Source organism: Triticum dicoccoides, chromosome 7B (assembly GCF_002162155.2).
Source record: "Triticum dicoccoides isolate Atlit2015 ecotype Zavitan chromosome 7B, WEW_v2.0, whole genome shotgun sequence".
In the NCBI taxonomy this organism is placed as follows: domain Eukaryota; kingdom Viridiplantae; phylum Streptophyta; class Magnoliopsida; order Poales; family Poaceae; genus Triticum; species Triticum dicoccoides.
Window position 1 is genome coordinate 10,931,536 of NC_041393.1, and position 8,314 is coordinate 10,939,849.

An 8,314-nucleotide genomic window follows, 5' to 3' on the forward strand; every position below is an offset into this window, starting at 1 on the left:
CTTACGAATTGCAGCCATCTCATCAGCAATCCCCTTCATCTTCATGAAGTAGGCCGATGCCGTCATCTCGCCCTTCTTTGTGTTGGAGAGTTGGCCGCGGAGCTGGATTGCTCGCGCCCGGGATTGGGATGAGTACATCTCCGTGATTGCCTTCCAGAGAGGAGCCGAGGACGTGATGTCCGAGACCTGCGCCAGGACCTCCCGTGAGAGAGATCCCATCACATGGGCGAGAAAGGCAGCTTACCATCGATCAAATCCTCGATGTGGCCAAAGCCTTCATCCAGCGCCTGACGAGTCTCAGCCCAGCTCGCCGCCTCGGTCTCAAACTCCGCCTTTAGGGCGGCCTCGCTGTCCTGCGCCTTCTGCAACGCCGCCTTGTGGCTCTCCTCCTGGTCGGCCAGCTTCTTGGCCAGGCGGTCGCGCTCCTGGACCAAGGCGGCGTACTCAGCGTCCCTGGTGCGAAGGGCGGTCTGCGCCTTGCCAAGCTCCCTCCTCAAGTCGGCGTTGGCCCCTGCAAGAACAAAAGAAAAAGAGAAAAAACCAATAAGGGAAAGGTCGTCAAGGAAGATCCGACCCGACTGCTCAGCAGTCGGCCCGAATCTCGGGGACTACACCTAGTGGGTGCGCTAATGCGCCCCCACAGGAAACAGATAAGAGCGAGCACTTACTTCGGCTGTTGGCCAGGTCATCGATCTTCCGACCCAACTCCTGAGCCTGGGAGTTGAAGGCGGCAGCGCGAGAATTATGATATTCCTGGAAGTTGAGACAGAAAGCAAAGATAAGATGGTCGTCAAGAAAGATCCGACCCGACTGCTCAGCAGTCGGCCCGAATCTCGGGGACTACACCCAGTGGGTGCGCTGACGCGCCCCCACGGAAGAAATCAAGAAACCAGAGTGGTTAAGAGCAAAAACTTACCCGGATGGTGGCCCGCGTCGACAGGAACTCCTGGGTATATTGCTGCAGAAGGGTGGCCTGAGCTTGGAGCCAGCTCCGGACCTCTTGGGCCGCCACGTTCAACTCGCCGGTCCCCCCGCTGGGAGTCCACCCGGACGTGGCGGAGCTGGCCGCCTCCAAAGCCTCCGTCGACTGGCCGGCGCCTGCAGCTTGGCGCGACTCCGGCAGAGCGGCGCTTCCCCCTGCGCGCTGACGCGTCATCGGCTGTATCTCGAGGCTGGCTCCGGCCTCGGGTACGCCCCCGGCCGGCTCCTCTGGCACCGCCGACGATTGGCCGCCTTGGCCCGTTCCGGTTGGTGCTGCCGGCGGCGTCCTCCCCGCGAAGACCTCGAAGAGCTCCTCCCTTTGCACTGACGGTGGGTCTTGGACGATCTCCTCCGCCAGGGGCAATGAGGTGTTCGGGGCCACGGTTCGGAGGGGGATGGCAAGCAGCGGAGGCTGGTTGCGCGAGCCCTCCGCCTCCGTCTCCACGGTCGCCCGCTCCGCCTGAGCCTTGGCTGCCGCGTTGGCTCGCTCCTTCGCCGCCTGGGCGGCTGTCCGCTCCGCCGCCTCCCTCTCTTCCCGTGCCTCACGAGCGTTCCGCTCTGTGGCTTCCATGAGGTCGGCGCGGGGATCCACGCGGCGGGGGCTTGAAGACCCTCCAACCGGCCCGACTACGGAGCCGCCTGGGCCCCGCTCAAGGGAAAGCGGCGCCCTATTCAGAAAAGGAAGAAAGGTCAGGAAGAATGCTCGAGCAGAAGAAAACAATAAAAACATGCATACAAGCAATTGACGACTTACGCCGAGACCGCCTGAGGCTGCTTCACCGCCTTCGGGAAGCGGGCCGCCTTCGCGGCCGCCTCTTCTCGTTTTGTCGCTGCGGCGGAGGCTTTGGACTTCTTCGGCCGACTGCCGAAGAGGATTGACGCGGCCCGGCGCTTCTGCGTGCCGCCGCCAGCAGCCGGCGCGGCGGACGAGCCCGCGCTTTGACGATCGGCCGCCGGCTGGCGGCGCGGGACTTCTTCGGCTTCGGCGTCATCCGGCCAGTCGTCGAAGCTGGCGGAGAGCCCTGTGCCTCCGAGCTCGGCGTTGTCCCCCACGACGGCGTCTTCCATGGCGGCGCCCCCAAGTCCGGGTCATCAACATCGTCCACCGTGCGGTCGGGGGCATACTGGCGTTCAATCCCTGCCACCCCGGCCGGCGGCGGAAGAAGAGGGTTCTGCTCAAAGGAACCGACTAATCAGAAGCCGGCAGTCATGAAGCCGACTGACGACAAAAAGAAGATAGAGAGAGAAGCTTACCACGGGCGGAGGATTGGCGCGAGAATACGGCGCCTTGCCGTATTGCCAGTCCCCGGCGAGCTTGCAGTTGGCGATGTAGTTGACCATGAGCGCCACCTCCCCATGCGACATTTCCCATGTGCTTAGCCGGCTTGGGTCGAAGCGGTCGCTCATCTGACACATCATATGGGGCCGGCTTTGGAGAGGAAGAATCCCCCGCTCCACGAAGGCGGCCACCAGGTCGGCTCCGTGCAAGCCTTCCGACTGGATCATCACCCGAAGCCGGGAGACGGCGGCGTTCCCGGCCTGAGAAAGGGACCTGGACCTGAATCGGGGCGGCCCACTTCCATTGATAGGCCGCCACTTGGCGAGCCACCAGCAACGCACGCGGAATCGACCGCGTCCTCCACTCGGGGGCGCCCACCTGGCGAAGGGGGGGCCGTTCGCTCCTGGGCAGACCCGCACGAGGCGCGAGGAGCAGTTTCCAGGGGCTCCCGCCGCGTCAGGGTGCCAGGTACAGATCCCGTGGCAGATTCGCTGCCATCCAGGGAAGCACCGGATCCTGTGCGGGCAGGTGAGTCCGCTTGGCTTGCCGTGCCTTGATCTGCTATGGCTATTTCATCCTGCATAAAATCATCTCCAAAAGCACTGTTTTCGAAACTGTGAACATCAACAGTATTGGAAATTGACAAATGATCATTACGCTCATTATTCCCATGATCTAAAGGAGTGAATGGATTGAGGAGATTTTGTGGTAATAGAAGGATTTCTGCTCGAAGTTGTGCGCCGGCATTAGGATGAAGATTCGAAAAAGGAAAAATTGATTCATCAAAAACAACATCTCTGGATATATAAACTCGACCAGTGGTGACATCGAGACACTTATACCCTTTATGAAGGCCACTATAGCCTAGAAAAACACACTGTTTGGAACGAAATTGAAGTTTGTGTTGATTGTAGGGACGAAGAATGGGCCATACCGCACACCCAAAAATGCGTAAGAAAGAATAATTGGGTTTCTCATGTAGAAGACGCTCCATGGGTGTTTGGAAATTAATGACCTTGCTAGGAAGTCTATTAATAAGATAGACAATGGTAAGAAAGGCTTCATCCCAGAATTTAAGTGGCATGGATGCATGAGCAAGGAGTGATAGACCAACTTCAACTATATGACGATGCTTACGTTCAGCTGAACCATTTTGCTGATGAGCATGGGGGCATGATACATGATGAGAAATACCAATACGGTTGAAAAAATTGTTCAACTTACGGTATTCACCCCCCCAGTCAGTTTGTAAAGCAAGGATTTTTTTTATCAAATAGACGTTCTACATGATGCTGAAAATCATGAAATTTCTAAAACACCTCAGATCTATTTTTGAGCACATAAATCCAAGTAAACTTACTGAAATCATCGACAAAGCTTACATAATATTTATTTCTGCTCACTGAAGGTGTAGCAGGACCCCATATATCGGAGACAATAAGCTCTAAAAGAGCACTAGACACACTCGTTGAACTAGGATACGGAAGCTGATGGCTTTTCGCCTTTTGACAGGCATCACAAACTGACTCGTTGTTTTTACTGGAGAAAGGGAGACGATTTTCCTTAAGAGCTTTGTCGACCACCACATATGAGGGATGTCGTAGACGCCTATGCCACCGAGAGGAAGATGGTTTGCTTGCTGAAAAAGCTTGCCGTCCATGAATCAACGGCTTGGACTGTAGGGGATAAAGGCCACCCCTACTCTGAGCGTGGAGTAGAACCTTGCCTGTTACCTGGTCCTTAACAGAAATAAATTCAGGCCAAAACTCAATGTAAGTAAGATTGTCATGACCAAGTTTGTGAGCTGAAATAAGATTTTTTGTTGCAGATGGAACATGTAGGACATTCTTAAGATGTAAAGGACGATCATGGGTATGAATTTGCGTTTGACCAATATGTTCTATTTCCATACCTGCTCCATTTGCTGCATGAACTTGCTCGTTGCCGTGGTAGCGATCATGGACCGTGAGCTTGCTTAGCTCACCCGTAATGTGGTCGGTAGCTCCGGTGTCGACGTACCAATTGGTGTCAACACCATAGGAGTTTGTCATCATGTTCACCGTCTTCTTCGGTGTTGCCGGTGGTGTGCGGAAACATTTGTCATGCCTCTTCCAGCAGCGGTAAGCTTCGCGACCTTCGCGACGACAAATTTGGCACTGCTCTTCAGAAGCATTGCCGCCGCCGCCGCCCTGGTAGTCGCCACCGCCGCCTTGGTAGCCGCCGCCACCGCCTTGGTAGCCGCCACCGCCGCCTTGGTAGCCCCCGCCTCCTCCTCCTTGTTTTGGCGGCTTGTTCTGGTAGCCACCACCGTTGCTACTCCCGCGACCATCATAGCCGCTGCGACCACCATAGCCGCTGTTCCCCCCGTTATTCCAGCGGTTGCCGCTGTTGGAGGGGCCACGCCCTCCTTTGTTAGCGAGGTTGGCAGAATAATATCCGCCAGGAGCCTGGGCCTCGAGGCGACTCTCAGCCGCCAGAAGCTGCCCGTACAGGTCGCCGAGAGAGATGGGGTCCCCTCGAGCAGTTGTGGCCGAGATTGCAGACATGAACGGGTTGTAGTCGCTGTCGAGCCCAGAAAGAATCTGCGAGATTAAATCATCATCATCAATCTTCTTACGAATTGCAGCCATCTCATCAGCAATCCCCTTCATCTTCATGAAGTAGGCCGATGCCGTCATCTCGCCCTTCTTTGTGTTGGAGAGTTGGCCGCGGAGCTGGATTGCTCGCGCCCGGGATTGGGATGAGTACATCTCCGTGATTGCCTTCCAGAGAGGAGCCGAGGACGTGATGTCCGAGACCTGCGCCAGGACCTCCCGTGAGAGAGATCCCATCACATACGCCAACACCTGTTGATCTTGATAGACCCATAGATCGTACAGGGGATTGGCTACTTGCTCCAGGCCGCTCTTGTCAGCCTTCTGGACCTCGATGAATTCCGAGGGTGCGACGGTGGTGCCGTCCATGTAACCAAATAGGCGAGCGCCTCTGATTTGGGGAAGAACTTGGGCTTTCCAGAGAAGAAAATTTTCCCTGGTGAGGCGCTCGGTGACTTGCTGGCTAAAGGGATTGGAAGGCAGACTAGAGGAGGAAGACGACGCCATGGCTGGGGATGTGCGGGAAGAGGTTTTAGGCTCTGTATACCATGTAAATCTGGGTGAAAGAGTTTGCTGTATCGGCCAGCAGGGACTCATACGTGTATATATGGACGATCAGGAGTACAGGAGGCGTACGTTGGTTTAGATTGACTTGGCTCGTAAGAAACTATACAGAGACGAAGCCATATCGATCCAACCTGACGTACATAATTACAATACGTAAATACAACAAGTCCTTGCCCTACACGTACAGGATTACAAGTATTCCAACACGCAGGAAGCACATTCATCTATCTCAAATTAATAGGTTTATTTTGGAAAGATAGAATAAGCTTATCGTTTGCAGCGGTGCTGATCCCTTTTTGCAGGTTAAACCATATTGCAATTTGGCGTATATTAAATAGGAATGAGAAATACCTAATAATTGAGATAAAGGAAATTTGGCTTGATCTCCTATGTGTCGCCCCTTGTCTAGTTGTCTGTGACCAACGTGTGATCTCATGTGTGCCCTAGGCGGATACACCTCATCACCGGCTCTAGCACAAGCACTCTGAGGAGCGAGTCACCGAAAGGGTACGGCATCGCCCACAAGCCACCTACGCAACGCGATTTCCGAGAACCAGGCCCCCCAAAATCTAAGAACCAGGCCTGAATTCTTGTTATATATACGGCATCTAACTGACTCAGATACTTTATTTTGAAATTTCTACTTTTATGAACATAAAGGAATAATAGAAAAATAAACTGAGATGGCCTTAGATCGTTATATGTATGCATTGGTCAACCTTTGTGACTAAATTTTGCTTGGTGCCTCTACCACGTTACCTGTTGCAAGTGTAAATAAAAGCTGGACAGTCGCTCTCGTTCTGTTCAACTAATCACTACTGGAATTTTTGAGTTCCCGAGTACCGGAAAAACTCGGTGAAAGCCGTTTCACACTCAGCAGAGAATTTTCCGAGTATAGTTCTCGGCTAAGCGTACTTGGCTCGAAACCTTTCGGCAAAGTCAACTTTGCCGAGTGTCGTCCATCTGATACTCGGTAAAGACTTTGCCGAGAGTCAAACAAGGGTACCCGACAAAATAACGTAACCAACGGAATGGTGTTGTCACATGGTAGCCACTTTACCGAGTTCCGAGCGACGCTGCTCGGCAAAGATCCGAGCAATCAGGTGGTGTCACGTGTCCCCAAATATTGATTGAAAGTTAGGTAATACCGAGTGTTTGCACTCGACAAACATATTTATTACAATTAGAAAAAGTCAGCGGCACCGCTGCTCTCTGGAGCGTACGCGTGCTGCTACTGGAAAAGAAGACGCGTCTATGCGAGATGAGCCTGCCCCCCTTGCTTGGTGACGTCGTCGGCGACGCACGTAGAACCTGAACTCCACGGTTGGTGGCGGCGCGCGCACGCGTTGCTGCTACCTCGCGGTGGGCTGTTCCTCCTCGCATGGTGCTGCTGCCATTCCGCTACGTGCATGCGCTGCCGCTGCCGCTTGTTGAATAACTAGATTTATCTCAAGACATGTTGTATTCGTACACTTGGGGCAGTACTTAACAAATAGAAGCACACGAGGGAGGAGAGAATACACGCGCACACACACATGCGCTAACAAACCCAACTACTGATCCTATTTCTATCGTAGAGATAACAGGCTACAAGGGAAATAGCGGTGGAGCCGGCTGACCAGCACAAGGGAAGCTGCGGCTGACCAACTCAATAGTCTAACAGCCCCCGCAGTGTCAACATGGACTTCCCGAACGTTGAGACTAGACCGAAACTATGTGAAAGTGACAATAGGCAGCCCTTTTGTGAAAATATCTGCCTACTGCGAAGAGGTAGGAACATGCAACACACATACTTCTCCCAGAGAGACTTTGTCACGCACAAAATGAATGTCAATCTCGATGTGTTTCGCCCGTCGATGTTGCACTGGGTTGGCAGACATGCACACCGCAGAGACGTTATCACAGTAAACCAAGGTAGACTTGGCGATGGGTTGGTGAAGCTCCTGTCACAGCTGTCGCAACCAAGCCATCTCGGCAACGACGTGGGCAACGGCCCCGGTACTTTGCCTCAACGTTGGACCTGGAAACAGTAAGTTGTTGCTTCGACGACCAAGACATCAAATTATCACCAAGAAAAACATAAAAAACAAGAGGTAGAGTGTTGAGTGTCGGGGCAAGCAGCCCAATCGATGTCGGAGTACGCCAGGAGAGTGGAAGGTGGAAATGGATAAATGTGAAGGCCAAAGTCTAGGGTTCCTTTTAGATAGCGTATGATGCGTTTGATAAGGTTATCAGGGACGGAGCCAGGATTTAGGTATAGGGGGGCCAGGCCAAGTAGAAAAAAAATATCCAGCGCAAAAATAACTATATAGAACAAGTTTGAGAACTTGGATATTATCCTCATTAACAATTTCAATAGGTTGAGAACTCAAAGCAACTGTCTTCGTAAACATATTAATCTTAACGGTGTTTGGCGATATTTCTCTCTTCATAGCTAGTACTAAATTGCAATCTCAGACTTAGCTATATAGTATATGTTTGACATAGGAGAATTTTTCATCGCAGATAGGAACTCATAAAAGATAGTTTTCATGATAATTTACAGGGCACGTGTAGCATCTCAAATCTCACAGCAAAACAACTAAAATCTGGTTTATATCTTCAACACTGATACAAGATGAGAACTGACAAAGATTAGTAGAGTGCGATGTGTTAACCTTGGCTAGTTCGTTGGCTGGAGCAGGAGAAGTAGGCTGCGCCGCCGACTCGCGGTATGAATCAGATCATGAGTAGCGAGCAGGGAGATCAGATCAAAGGCAGCGGGAGGCAAGGGCAGTGAAGCCACACGACGGCGGCAGGGGCGCGTAATCTCGCCCACGTACACGCTAATCAGATTTTACATGGGCTTCTTTTTTCTCCTTTTCAAGATACACGTTGAGATGGGGGTGGGGGT

The 8,314-nt window shown here is 52.8% G+C and overlaps 1 pseudogene; it reads right to left on the reverse strand.

The window, feature by feature from the left end:
- Positions 1 to 4,774: 4,774 nt before the first annotated feature.
- LOC119342452 lies at positions 4,775 to 4,872 on the reverse strand (annotated as a pseudogene).
- Positions 4,873 to 8,314: the final 3,442 nt, after the last annotated feature.